Source organism: Ananas comosus, linkage group 9 (genome assembly GCF_001540865.1).
Source record: "Ananas comosus cultivar F153 linkage group 9, ASM154086v1, whole genome shotgun sequence".
NCBI classification, from domain to species: domain Eukaryota; kingdom Viridiplantae; phylum Streptophyta; class Magnoliopsida; order Poales; family Bromeliaceae; genus Ananas; species Ananas comosus.
In genome coordinates, this window is record NC_033629.1 from 2,910,428 (window position 1) to 2,924,996 (window position 14,569).

The window sequence follows — 14,569 nt, forward strand, 5'->3', positions numbered from 1 at the left end:
TAGAAGCCCTTGACTAATTAATAATTAATAATTATATAAAGTTATTAAATTTGATAAATTTTTAATATAAGTAAATATAAAATTTAAATTTAAAAAATAATAAAAGTTGAGAATCTCAGCAAAAAAATAAAAACATTAGAGAGGCCTATTTAGAAATGGGGTAAGATCTCCCCATGCATTTTTACTAAAAGAATAAAATATAAAAAATTGAGGATACTATTTCATAATGCTTATAGTTGAAGGATTATCTATTCATTCTTACATTTAAAGGTAAAAAATATGCTGTTAGTTGACGTGTTATATCCTGTCCTCTCTCTGTGGTGAAGGTTTGATGGCAGGAGGCCTGATTTCTATGGCATCGATTAATCTAATATCAAGTTAACTATGCGTTACAAATATTTTTTAAAATAAAATAAAAATAAAAATTAAAAATTTAAAATCATAGAGAAGTTAAATGAATTTTATAACTAAATTTATAAGAAAATATTCATATTATTAAATTCCTTAATAGATAATAATATTCTAATCTAAAACTTTAGAAAACGTATAAGAATAATGTTTATAGCACAATAACACAGGACATTCAATTTCAGTTTTTTACAAATCACTATTTATTTCTATTTCTATTTTATCTAATATTGGTAAAAAAAAAGATGTATTTATTATTTTTAAATTTAATTTTAATAATAAACAACTTTAAAAGTTTAATGGTACTAAATATCAATAATATTATATAGATTATATATATAATATATAGGTATATATTTATTATATAAGGTTTCAGAATTAATTTTTTACGTGAAACCCAAAGTTTTATATGTGACTCATCTCTATATATAGATTATTATTGAATACTCCATCTCTCTAATAGTTTAAATTCAACAATATTACATTTATTGTATATATATTTTTAATATATTTCATGCAACCAATGCTGGTAAATTTCAACCCACACAGTATATGTATGAAGAGCACTTGTGTGTTTGATTGATTCAGGATACCAGTATATATTATTATTTATTTTTATAATGAGAATTCAAATATGAGTCAATAAATTATGCAAAAAAGAAATGGTTAAAAATAGAAATAATTTGTAATGTCACACAATAAAAATTGAAGCAAAAGATTAAACTCATATTGCCCTAATTAGAAATTTTCAGTATATGTTATACAGAATAACCATATAATTTAGTATAATAATACAATAATTATATTCGTGTATGATTATTTAACAAGTAGAATAAAAAGGAGAGATATGATTCAATCTTTACAGTATCTTCATGCTATAATCATTTTCTCCTTCAATTTTAAAATCAGTTGCTATGCCGATTCGGTGTAACGATTACTTTTTGTATATAAGGTCAATATAATTTTTTATGTGTTAAATTAAAAGTTTTATATTATGAATTCATTCAAAATCATAAAATAATTATTTGAAACTCCATCTCTCTAAATATATAGTATAAATGTAATGTTATATATTTTTAATTATATTTTCATGCCAACACCAGTTTCTTAAACAACCCACACGGGTATAGATGACAAAGAGACAATTGATTTTAAAACAGTTGTAAGATATTAATTTTTATAGAGAATTTCAGATATAGATGTCAAATAAATATGCAAAAAGAAATGTTTAAAAAATAAATAATTACTAAAATTCACACAAATATATATATATAATATATGAATGTCTGTAAAATCTATGCACCATATAGAATAAAATTTCAATATATTTTATTAAGCGTCTTCCACAAATAATACGCATTATTTATTAGATATAATAATACAATAATTTATACTTCATGATAATAAATTATAAACAATAAAAAAGAGAAAGAAAAAAACTTATGATTCTTACAGTATCTCCTGTTAATCCATTTCTCGCTTCAATTTAAATCCAGTGATAATGCCGACGTAGTAACGATACTTCTTTTTTAAGGTTATAATTTTTTTACGTGAAACAAAAGTGTCTATTATAGTTGAATCATTCACAAATTCTAAACTAAATTATTGAAACTCCATCTCTCTAAATAGCTTTATAAAATTCAACAATATTACATTATTGTATGATATTTATTTTTAATTATATTTCATGCAACAACGCTTAAACCAACACACAGGATATAAAGACAAGGAGCACAGTGATTTTAAAAACAGATACCAGTATACTTAGAATTTTATATTTTAGTTAAGAGAATTTTCAGTATAATGTCAAATAATATGCAAAAAAGAAATGTAAAAAAATAAATAATTTACCTAAATTCACACATAAAAATTGAAAGCAAAAGATCATCACATCATATTGCACATAAGAATAGAAGATTTTCAAATATTTTATGAAGCCTCCACAAATCATATATTGAATTTATGTATAATATACCATATAATTTATAATTAATGTAATAAATTATAAACTAAAAAAAGAGAAAGAAAAAACTTATGATTCAAACTCAGTATCTGCCGCTATAATCCATTTCTCCTTCAATTTAAATCCGAGTTTGATTATGCCGATCCGTGAGTAACGATACTTCTTTATATAAGCGGTTAAATAATTTTTTCGTGAAAACAAAAAGTTTATATAGTAATTCAGCAAAATCATAAAAACTAGATTATTGAAACTCGACATCTCTTAATATAGTTTATAAATTCAAACAATATTACATATTGTATATATGAGTTTTAATTATATTTTCATGCAACCAACGCTTAAAAACCACACAGGTATAAAGGACCAAGAGACCAGTGATTTTAAAAGAACAAGATACCAGTCTATCATTTATTATTATTTAAGAGAATTTTCAGGATATAGATGTCAAATAAATATGCATAAAAAGAAATGCAAAATAAATAATTTACTAAAGTCACACAATAAAAATTGAATAGCAAAAGATCAATCGACATGCAGATTAGCACCATAAGATAGAAATTTTCAAATATTTTATACCTCCACAAATACATATATTTAGTATAATAATACAATAATTTATAATTCATGATAAAAATATAAAACAATAAAAAAAGAGAAGAAAAAACTTAGATTCAAATTACAGATATCCTCATAATTCCCTCTCCCTCAATTTATAAAATCACCTTATATGCCGATCCCAGTAGCAAGCTTCCTTTTTTTTTTAAGGAACAAAATTTATTAAAAAGTAAATAAAAAATTTTGTAAAAATTACAATTACCCATTACTTTTTTTGTGGTAGAAAACAATAGATTAAAAAAATGTCTAAACATATTTTAGAACGTGAAAAGGCAATATACAATACTTTAATGTTCATGTCTTTGTTGCTTAAAGATGAAATATTAATTGTAGAAATCCTAAACTCTCTATTTATATGAGAAGATAGGCTCTTCACTGTCTCTTTGTCCGTTATTTATAAAAGAATGTATTAATTATTTTTTTCTTCTCCTTTTTATTTGGAAGAGAAAGTTAGTTGTAAAATAATTCTAAAATTTTTCATTTATAGATAGGCCTTATTTTCACTTCCCCTCTTCGATACTCATATAATTTATAGATTTATTAATAATTTAATTGAACATCTTAAATTTGAACTGTTATTCATAAAAGAATGATTAATTATTTTTTTTCTTTTTCATTTATGTTTTGGAAGATGAAAAGATTAAATGTAAATAATTCTAAAAATTTTTCATTTATAGATAGGCTCTTTAACTTCCCCTCTTCCGTTACTCATACAATTTATAATTTATTAAATTTCAAATAAATTTAATTGAACAACTTAAATTTGAATTCACAATAAATATTATTGAATAACTACTATTAAGAGTGATGTGAAGGTTATTTTGGTAATTATGCATTACAAAAATTTTTCATTTATAGATAGACTCTTTCACTTCCCTCTTCCGTTACTCATATAATTTATAATTTATTAAATTTTAATAAATTTAATTAAGCAACTTAAATTTGAATTCACAATAAATATTATTGAATAACTACTATTAATAGTGATGTGAAAGTTATTTTGGTAATTATACATATACCGACAAAAAAAGGATGAGACGTCAAATAAATTTAATTGAACATCTTAAATTTGAACTGTTATTCATAAAAGAATGATTAATTATTTTTTTTCTTTTTCATTTATGTTTTGGAAGATGAAAAGATTAAATGTAAATAATTCTAAAAATTTTTCATTTATAGATAGGCTCTTTAACTTCCCCTCTTCCGTTACTCATACAATTTATAATTTATTAAATTTCAAATAAATTTAATTGAACAATTTAAATTTGAATTCACAATAAATATTATTGAATAACTACTATTAAGAGTGATGTGAAGGTTATTTTGGTAATTATGCATTATAAAAATTTTTCATTTATAGATAGACTCTTTCACTTCCTCTCTTCTGTTACTCATATAATTTATAATTTATTAAATTTCAATAAATTTAATTGAACAACTTAAATTTGAATTCACAATAAATATTATTGAATAACTGCTATTAACAGTGATGTGAAGGTTATTTTGGTAATTACACATATACCGACAAAAAAAGGGTGAGACGAAACCAACAAACATATTTGCTTATAATAATAAGAATAGATTATATATCCCAGCAAATTGGCCTTTTTGCATAAAAAATCCACTTATTTTGGGCTTTTGCAAAATCGGGTCACCTTTTTCGTTTTTGCAGATTCGGTCCGCTTTTTCAGCAAACTGACCAAAATACCCTTATTACTTTTTCTCTTTCCTCTTTCTCTCTCCTCTTCGTTTCTGTCGTTTTTTTTTTTTCTCGCCGAAAAAAAAAAGAGGCGGACCGGACCGTCGCCTTCTTCTTCACCGTCGCCTCCCTCCTCACCCTCCTCTCCACCGCCCGCGACCCCCTCCTCCTCTCCCCAGCCGCCGCCGCCGAGCCCACCCCCACCGTCGTCTCCGTCGCCGTCGCCGAGCCCACGGCCATGGCGGCGGCGGCGAAGGCGGAGGAGAGTAGGGGGGAGGGGAGGGGAGGGGGTCGCGCGACTCCATGGCCACCACCACGCTCTCCTTGAACGGCACCGCCCCGCCGCCGTCGTCGTCGCCGTCACTATTGGCGCTGTCGTCGTCGTCATCTTCCGCCTTCTTCGGCGCCGCGTCGCTGAGTATGGAGCCCGTGTCGGCGCCGGGGGGCTCAAAGAAGAGGCGGTCGACGTGCGCCGACAACTTGATGCCGCGTATCACGCTCTCCGACGACTCGCCGTCGTACTAATCGTCGGACGGCGCCGTCGACAGGCTGGTCATGTCCCGATCGCGCCCCTGTCCGACGAGTTGGTGAAGCGCGACTCCGGCAAGTCCGGTCGGTACATGCAGCCCGACGACGGCGAGGCGGAGAAGAAGACGACGGCAAAGAAGAAAGCCTAAACTGGATGCGGAAGCCGAGGCGGTGAAGAAGACGACGGCGAAGAAGAGGAAGGGGAGGCCGAGCGGCAGGGCGCAGAAGGGGGAGGCGGAGGTGCAGCCGGTGCCGGCGCCGGCGCCGCGCATGTTCTTCTCCGTCGGCGCCGCCCCTCCTCCTGCCGCCGCGCAGAAGCCGCCGACCAACGAATGGTGTAATGGTGCAAATGGTGTAATGGTGTAATGGTGCAAATGGTGTAACGGTGTAATGGTGCAAATAGTATAATGGTGTAATGGTGAAAAATTATAATGGTGTAATGGTGCAAAATTATAATGGTGTAGTGGTGCAAATGGTGTAATGGTGTAATGGTGCAAAATGGTGTAATGGTGTAATGGTGCAAATGGTGTAATGGTGTAATAGTGCAAAATTATAATGGTGTAATGGTGTAATGGTGCAAATTGTGTAATGGTGTAATAGTGCAAAATTATAATGGTGTAATGGTGTAATGGTGCAAATTGTGTAATGGTGTAATAGTGCAAAATTATAATGGTGTAATGGTGTAATGGTGCAAATGGTGTAATGGTGTAATGGTGCAAAATGGTGTAATGGTGTAACGGTGTAATGGTGTAATGGTCCCCACTCCTCGCCGGCGCGGGCTGCGCCTCCGCCTCTCCCTCCTGCGCCCTGCCGCTCGGCCTCCCCTTCTTCTTCTTCGCCGCCGTCTTCTTCTCCTCCTCGGCCTCCGCATCCAGCCCGACCCTGTTCGCCGCGGCCGTTGCTGCTGCCACTGCGACGACGGGATCCGGTTGGGCGTCCGCGGTGCCGGCGTCGGCTGTGCTTCCGCCTCCCCCTCCTGCGCCCTACCGCTCGGCCTCCCCTTCTTCTTCTTCGCCGTCGTCTTCTTCTCCGCATCCAGCCCGACCCCGTTTGCTGCGGCCGCTACCGCCGCGGCGACGGGATCGGGCTGGGGGTCCGCGGCGGCGGGGGAGAGGAGGAGGGGGCCGCGGGCGGTGGAGAGGAGGGTGAGGAGAGAGGCGACGGTCCGCCTCTTTTCTTCGTTGAGAAAAAAAAAAAGAACGACAGAAACGAAGAGAAGAAAGAAAGAGGAAAGAGAAAAAGTAATAAGGGTATTTTGATCAGTTTGCTGAAAAATCGGACCGAATCTATAAAAACGAAAAAGGTGACCCGATTTTGCAAAAGCCCAAAATAAGTAGATTTTTATGAAAAAGGCCCAGCAAATTAAATCTAAATATTTATTGAATTTAAGTATTAAATAAATCATTCATTATTGCAGCTAAAAATAGTTAAAAATATTTAATTTATTAAAATTCAAAAAAATAAAAAAATTTCTTAAGTTCTTCAAATCAAATTATTTAAAAAAAAAATTAATAGTTGAATAATAAGAAAAACATAACGAAATATATAAATAAGAAAGGGGTATACAGGAAAATCACTTTTTATAAATCTGCATTCCCGCCTCCTCGTTGCTTAATCAAGAACGACCACCACCGGAGAGAGAGAGAGGAAAGGAGAGGAGGAGAGAGAGGAAAGGAGGGAAAGAGAGAGTCCACCGGAGAGAGAGAGGAAAGGAGAGGAGGAGAGAGCCAAGCCGAGTTTGAAATGGAGAGAGAGAGCCGAAGGGAGGGGAAAGAGAGAGAGGTGGTGGCGCCGGAGAGTTCTCACGCACAGCGAATGAGAGAAGGAGAAGATATCAAGAATGCGGCGAACGTCGAGAACGTCGAGAGACTAGGTGCAACCGCGCACACATTTTTGATCTTAATCCGAGAACAAAAGAATCTCCAAGAAATCTATAAAGAAATTCAGGTTCTTGTCCTCCGAAGCTCGAATTCGATTTTAGTTTAACAAATATTTTTCTTTTGAGATCACAATTGTTCTTAATGGATCTCTTTCGATTACTGCAGAACAATCTACTAATTCACGAGACTCTCAAGATTGAAGGAAGTGGAAACGGTACGCCAACCTATATCATTGACATAATATCTCTACAGTTAGGCACCATCATAAAACTTGAATATAAGTTTAATGATTACTCACGCAATTTATCCAAAATGGTCGACAGTAGAAACAAACTATAATAAAACTCACAAACAAAATTGCTTAGTCATCGCACAAGTTCATCCACGAAGTTAAAAATGCCTAATTCAAAATACTCAGTACATATACTGCACAAAGTTTAGAACTCCTACCTACAATACGAACAATTGAGTTAGAAGCCTCTTGAATAGATTTTATGGCCGCTCCTTGCTTCCCAATGATGACTCCTACCTAACTTTAGCATATTGCCAGAACATGGTGGCTGCGCAGATTCACCTTCAAAACCATCATATATGTGTTTGTGAACCCTCAATAAACCAGCCATAGCAGAAGGCATGGATGCATCAGGCTCCCCCTTTGCTGAATTACTAACTTTCGATGGAAACAAGAAACAAGAATGTCAGTTTCAAAGATGACAAGAAATATCTGGTGCATTGGGTAAATAATCTGTATAAACTATTAAGAATATATTCACATACAATAATGTGAGGACTATAAAGGTTTCCTCAATCACATGAAATACACAGTGCGCATATAATGGCAACCTACAGTCTCATGAAAAAGATATCAAATTTTATTTTTTCAGGAACATGTACGGAAAATTAGAATGTGCTAAGTAGATTGTTCGTGCCTCAATGGATAGGACAAACACAGCTGAATGCAGACTTAATAAATTCGTTCAGGTCAGGTTTTGCCAATCAGTACTTAAAAACCTTATGAACAATATTTGCAAACAAGATAAAAAGGCCAAAACATCACTCCGAGCCTCATTTTAAGCTTTAAGTATACATACTAGTGTCTACGTAATTCAACTAGGTACTCTCAGTGACATGAAGCATGCCTTAAACCCGAATAAAACTAAGGACCCTCAACTCAGTTAAAAAAACCACGACATCCACTGTGCAGTAAGACAGTTCACTTGCACTTTCATTATGTGAAATATGCATGATTCAGAAACTTCTACAATTGAATGAGAACAATAGAGTAACAATATCTCGTCAATCCGCATCCGCCCCTCTTAGAAATATAAACTACAACTCTCCAATCACATCAAATAACTTTAGCATTGAATAAGTATAGCATGAATATGCCATAAGAATGAAATGAAAAAGCATTCCAACTACGAAGCATGTAAACTGAGTCATAACGGAAAGATGATTTGCAAGAAATTTGTCAAACAACAAAATTATTCACTAACAACGAACAAGAACAGGTAAAATAAAAAACATATGCTAAATACCAAAATAGAACACATTTGTGGGGCTTAATTATATGACAAAAGCATCGCCTATGATGTTCATCTCAACACAAAACTACAGTTGTATGCTTTGACATGCGCTGCCTTTTTTCGACTGTTTAAGCATGTCTGCCTAGAGTTCCCTTGTAATATTGATAAGTTACTCGAATGGCTGTCAGATCGACACAAGTGATGGTCAAAAAAGATTTTTGACACCTTATATAATAAGTAGGCTATATCTACAAGGTTGAGGTTTAGTAAATGGTTAATGAAAGCTTGGTTGGTGCAAATGGAAGAAAAGACAACGTTCAAAACATGGAACTCAACTATGACGTAATAACAAGGGTTTCTAAAAGTTATACTCATCATATTGTACCAAATATTTTCGTTTAATGTATAAACTAAAATATAACCACCAAGATATGTTCATTTATTGACTAATCTCTCAACTACCAACTAAACTTCCATTACGTTACTATTTCAGCTATATTCGAGGTCATCAAGGTGACAGAGCAGCTAAAACAAAATAGAGTGGCAAAAAAGATTGGTATGGACCATCTTGATTGTATTCTGATTTATTTGTTTTCATCTAGTCGTTAATATCAGTAAATGTTTTTTAAATGTAGTTGTTGATACGAATTACGCCAATAATATGTCCAAGGTACTTCTCAAAACTTGTGCATGAGTTTTTTTTTTATGTTGTGAGCCTTGTACTAATAACTTCAAATACTTTCCAGATATCGGTACTCATGACCACGAGGCAAGGGCACTACTACCGCCCATCACAAAGGGTGGACTTTGCTATAGTCATTAAACAATACGAGAGGGGTTTACACGAAACTAAGGTATCCCTCTTTGTTTCCCCTGGTCAGCTTTTTTTTCGGTTAATTGCATGAAAAGTTTCAAAGTATGAATTTAAAGAATTAATGACTGGGTAGTTATTTGGATTGTTATTAATGTGTGTATGATTTTTATCGATAGGTCGCTCTCTTGAAATACCAAAATGTACTGCTTCGTGGCGAAAATACTGGTCGTTATTTCCTACTCATTATAGAATATGAATTTTAAATATATACTTTATTGAGAATTTTGAAGATAAATATTTTTATTGACTTGAGAATTCTAATTGTTTCAATTTCGTATTTTAGATATTTTGACGGCCATTAAAATAGCTCAAACTCTCGAACAAGACACTCTGACGAGAAAGCATTGTAAGAAATTTTAGATAGTTTGTAGTTTGTAGCTTCTTTTTCTTCGTGCTTATGCAATTTCAATTGCTTACATACAATTTTTTATTTTCAATGAATAGCTGTCGAAACCTGGATTCACGCGGAAAGATGCCAACCACGGGTCCCTAAACATTCAAACCCTATATAAAAATTTTGTAATGTCCATTACGATGCATCACATAAAATTTATATGACAAACTATTGGCAATTACAGATAAAGATCCTAATGCAATCATTACGGCAAGTTCCACCTCTCCAGCGAGGAGAACAAATTGAAGCTCATCTTCAACCAGGGCCCTCGAGGCTTCTTAAGCCGCCGCAAGAGCTCGTAGTTGGTGCTGAAAGAGAGCAGCAAGCGACAAAAAGATTCGATACTGCCTATTTCTTGCCCGCGGCGGTAGCCATGTCATGGGCTGACCTTTTTGAGGAATACCGAAGCCAGCTCTAGGTTCGGGTAGATAAATTCCGAGAAGTCACACAAGTATGTCCATTAGGTAGTTAATATTTGTACAGAAGTCCACTGATAGCCCAAAAGCACTTGAAGAAAAATCTGTCCTGCATCATTATTTTTGTAAACTACTGTTGAACGGAGACTCCTGCCTACTTAGTTGTGGTGACGATTCGCTCTCTCTTCTTTACAGTTTTTTGGTACTTGGTATGTTGCACAGTTGCTATTACGCAAATCTAAAAAAAAAATTGCTCTCTCCCACACAACTCTGTTTCTTCAAAATTTTGTATCTACATAGAAGATTGTGTCGGTTGGAAATATTGACGAGTGTTGTTTTTTATCTATCCTCCATATGAGTTTCTATATTTGCAGAGACAGATGATAAAAAAGGGAAAAAAAATAAACAAAGCAATTGTGCTCCACCGTCTCCTCATGCCCTGTGTTTTCTTTGAGTTTTAAATACTTATGTTGTTCTCGTGTTTCTTTTCGTTGGTTGAAACTCTAGCGAGCGCTCATTCATGCAATAGATAAAATTTGGTTAAACTTTTTCTTGAAGTCAGGTTTATAAAATAGGTTTGTAGCTTCCTCTACCTTCTATTAGTGGAATGATCAATATATGGACTTGGCGGTCTTTCAAAATTGGGTTGCTCAATTCAACAACTTGGCCGTCGGATTTACTCAATTTAGTGACTTGGCGGTCAATTGAAGTTTAGTTTGATTTGAACTTGATTTGCTACGCTTAACCAACTTAACGGTCAATTGATTCAGTTTAGCAAGTTAGCAGTTGATGTGATTTGAACTTGATTTGCTCAGTTTAGCAACCTAGTGATCGATTGATTTGAGGTAGATTTGCTCAGTTTAGCTACTTGCGGGTGATTGATTTAAACCGGGTTTGCTCAGTTTAGCGACTTGGCAATCGATTGAAGTTGAGATGCGCGATTTAATGACATGACGATTGACTTGAGGTTGTGGGGCTTAATTTAGCGACAAGGCGATGGGCTTGACATTGTGGTGCTTAGTTACACGACAACGTTTGAACTCCTGACTTGCTTCAGTTCGGGCAGATCTGGTTTGTTGGATCATCATTGAGGCTTGGTCTGAACCTTTACTTAGGTTGGGTTTAGGTTGAATTGGTTTGAACCTTTCATATCTGATTTGCGTTGAGCCGCCTTAGGCTTTCCCTTGGTTTGCCCCTTTTGAATTTGGTTTAGTGCGAACTTTTATACTTTGGTTTAGGACCCGTTGAAACTTGGTTTAAGTTGCACCCTAATAACTTAGTTCAAGATTCCTTTGAATTTGATTTGGGTCGAGTCTTTATGGTTTGACTTATTTTGGACCCCCTTTCAGTTCAGTTTGGTTTGGATCAAACCTTTATTGTTTGGTTTGAGATCCATTTGAGTTTGATTCGGATTAAGTTGTTATGGCTCGGCTCAGCTTGGAACCCTTTTAGAGTTGTTTTGGGTCGAAACCCTTGTGTCTTAATTCAAGGCCCCTTGAGTTTGGTTGGAGTTGAAATCTTTATGTTTGATTTGGAACCTTTTGATTTTGAGTCGGGGTCGAAACGATTCATGGTTAAATTCATTGCGTAGTTTGCGTTGAATCGCCATATGGTTCCCTCATGCTTCGATTTAGATTGAACCAGCTTGTGCCATTGTTGAGCTTGGTTCGATCCTCCTATGGTTTAGTTTCAGTTGAGATTGTCCTCTGATTTTGATTTAGGATCGAACCGATTCATGGTTGAGTTCAAGTTGTGTAGTTTGGGTTGAATCGGCATATCGTTCCGTCTAGGTTTTCTTTGCATCGAGTTGGCTTATAATTTGGTTCGGCTTGAGTCGATTCTCGTGTTGTTCAGTTTGGGTTGAACTGGCTTGTAGTTTTGTGCGGTTCAGCTCAGACATGTGATTCCATTAGGTTTGAACCAGCTTGTAGCTTGGTTCGATTCAGCTCGGACCTTCTGTAGTTCAATTCAGGTTGAACCGGCATATGGTTTGAGTTGAATCCTTCATGACTTGGTTTACGTCAAACTGGCAGCTAGCTTGGTCACTCAGCTTGAACCTCATGTGATTTAGTTTGGATTGAACCGGCTTATAGTTCAATTTGGCTTGGCTTGTACCTTCTGCGGTTCTGGTTGGGTTGGACTCGACCTAGTTTGTGGTCTGATTTGATTCGGCTCAAAACTCATGCGGTTCAATTTGAGTTGAACCGCTTTGTAGCTCGGACCTCCTGTGATTCAGTTCAGGCTGAAACCACTCAAGTTGAATCCTTTGTCGTTCAGTCTAGGTCGAACCAACTTTGTAGTTCGGTTCGACTTGGCTCGAGCATTCTGTGATTCAGTTCAAGTTGAACTCGCTTCACTTCAAGTTGAATAATAAATTAATTAGATAATATAGTATAAATAATAAACTAATAATAATTATAAATAATATATTATTAAATCAAGAGGTCACAAATTTGACCATTTTTAACAGCCGGTATGGGATGCTTGCTAGTTTAACAGTGTAAAATAATCGGAATTTGTTGAATTTTTTATAGAAAATTATATTCACTACATAGATAAAGATCAATAACTCTGATCTTGAATTGAAGGATCCAATCATGCTTTATTAGGACGTCGTTCGATTTTGACCGTTTATTTTATGCCCGCTTGATGGACTTTATTATCATTTCGAAAATTTACGAAATTTATTTTCTATAAGTTTCAAATACTCTAGATCATATTTAACGGAGTGGATCGTCGATTCGGAAGTTCCTTCATCGAAAACAACTTATGAGTACAAGGGCTCCAATACTCATAATTGTATAGTNATATATATATATATATATATATATATAGAGAGAGAGAGAGAGAGAGCTAGGTTGGAAAACTATCAATAACACCAAGTTATTGGCATAGTTAGTTAATTCGGATTCGGTAAAAAATTCGGTACGGGTATAATTCGGATAAAATTCGCCTTCTAATTTTTAAATTCGTTGAAAAAAAGGCTAAAAAACGGATTCACCAATTATTCGGATACGTGATTTATACGGATATTATACGTTCACCAATTAAAAATTCGGGATCAAAAATTTGGCTATTAAATTAAGTTTTTTTCCTCTCAAAATTTATGCTATTAGCATAAATACTCATTTTTTTAAGAATATAAGAATAAAGAGCTACAAAATTAAACTAATTAAGTAAAAAAAAAAACTAGTAAACTATATTATGCCTCAAAATAAAGAAATAAGTAAGCTAAACTTAAAATACTTGTCATTACATTTTCCAATCTACATTATGTGTGTATATCTAATTCGGAGTCTAGTAGAGATAAATCAATATATTAAAACTTATTATTAACAGGGCAGTTGTACTAAATCTGCATAGTTTTACAGGAAAGATCCGAGTAAATTGAATTATTGCACGTTAATACATATCGTCGACTTTTACAGCACTTTTTCTTAAACCTTTTTCACTACTTCAAAATGCGTAGAGGATAGTACTATAAATTTCACTTGATAGTTTAGTATATGCTGTACAATAGCTTCGTTTAATCACTCAATCATTCAAGTTGTGGAATACAAAACAACAAAGAGAACTCTTGTGTGAGGTGAGGATGAATACATACTATAGAGCATCATACATTTGCATGCTAAAAGCACTCGAGCCATCTATGTGTAAAAAAGTATCCATCAGAACTAAAAGCTTCCAACTTTTGCTTTGAAGAATGAAAACTCAAATCGTACCTGGTTTGTAAAGAACCACCCGATTACTGATCTATCGTTGGATAGCGGAAGCGGAAGAGGAAGAGGCGACGATGAGGGTTTCGATTTCTGAAGAGTGAAGAACCCGATCTTCGATCTTCGATTTCTGAAGAGGAGGGCTTCCGATGGCGTTCGGCGAGCGGCCGGAAGGGAAGAAGGGGAGGGGAAGGGACCGCGACCACCGCAGGGGTTGGTGGCAGGGCCGCACCGCCGCAGGGGTGAGAAGTTAGGGCAAACCCTTTTTTTGGGAGGGGTGGGGGTGGGACTCGTCGTGGGAGGGGGGCGATCTCTCCGAAAGGGTTTTTTTTTTTTTTTTTTTTTGGCCTTTTCGGCGATCTTTTAGAAAGTCTTTTTTTATTTTATTTTCCTGTTTTGGCCTTTGTGCCACCCGCGAGGCCCGCGAGTCCGCGTCGCGGGCTTGCAGCAAGCCANCCGAGTCCGCAAGGACCACGACTCTGCGTCGCAGGCTCGCAGCAACCGGGCCGTTCTTTTGGGCCGAATTATTCGCGAATCGTGTTTAATTCGC

General features: G+C 35.2%; 1 long non-coding RNA gene across 1 annotated transcript; it reads right to left on the reverse strand.

The window, feature by feature from the left end:
* On the reverse strand, window positions 7,372-14,075 carry LOC109714992. The gene is made up of 2 exons (XR_002217475.1): window positions 14,026-14,075; window positions 7,372-7,763 (listed from the first exon to the last, which is right to left on the reverse strand). It is a non-coding gene; the product is annotated as an uncharacterized LOC109714992 (long non-coding RNA).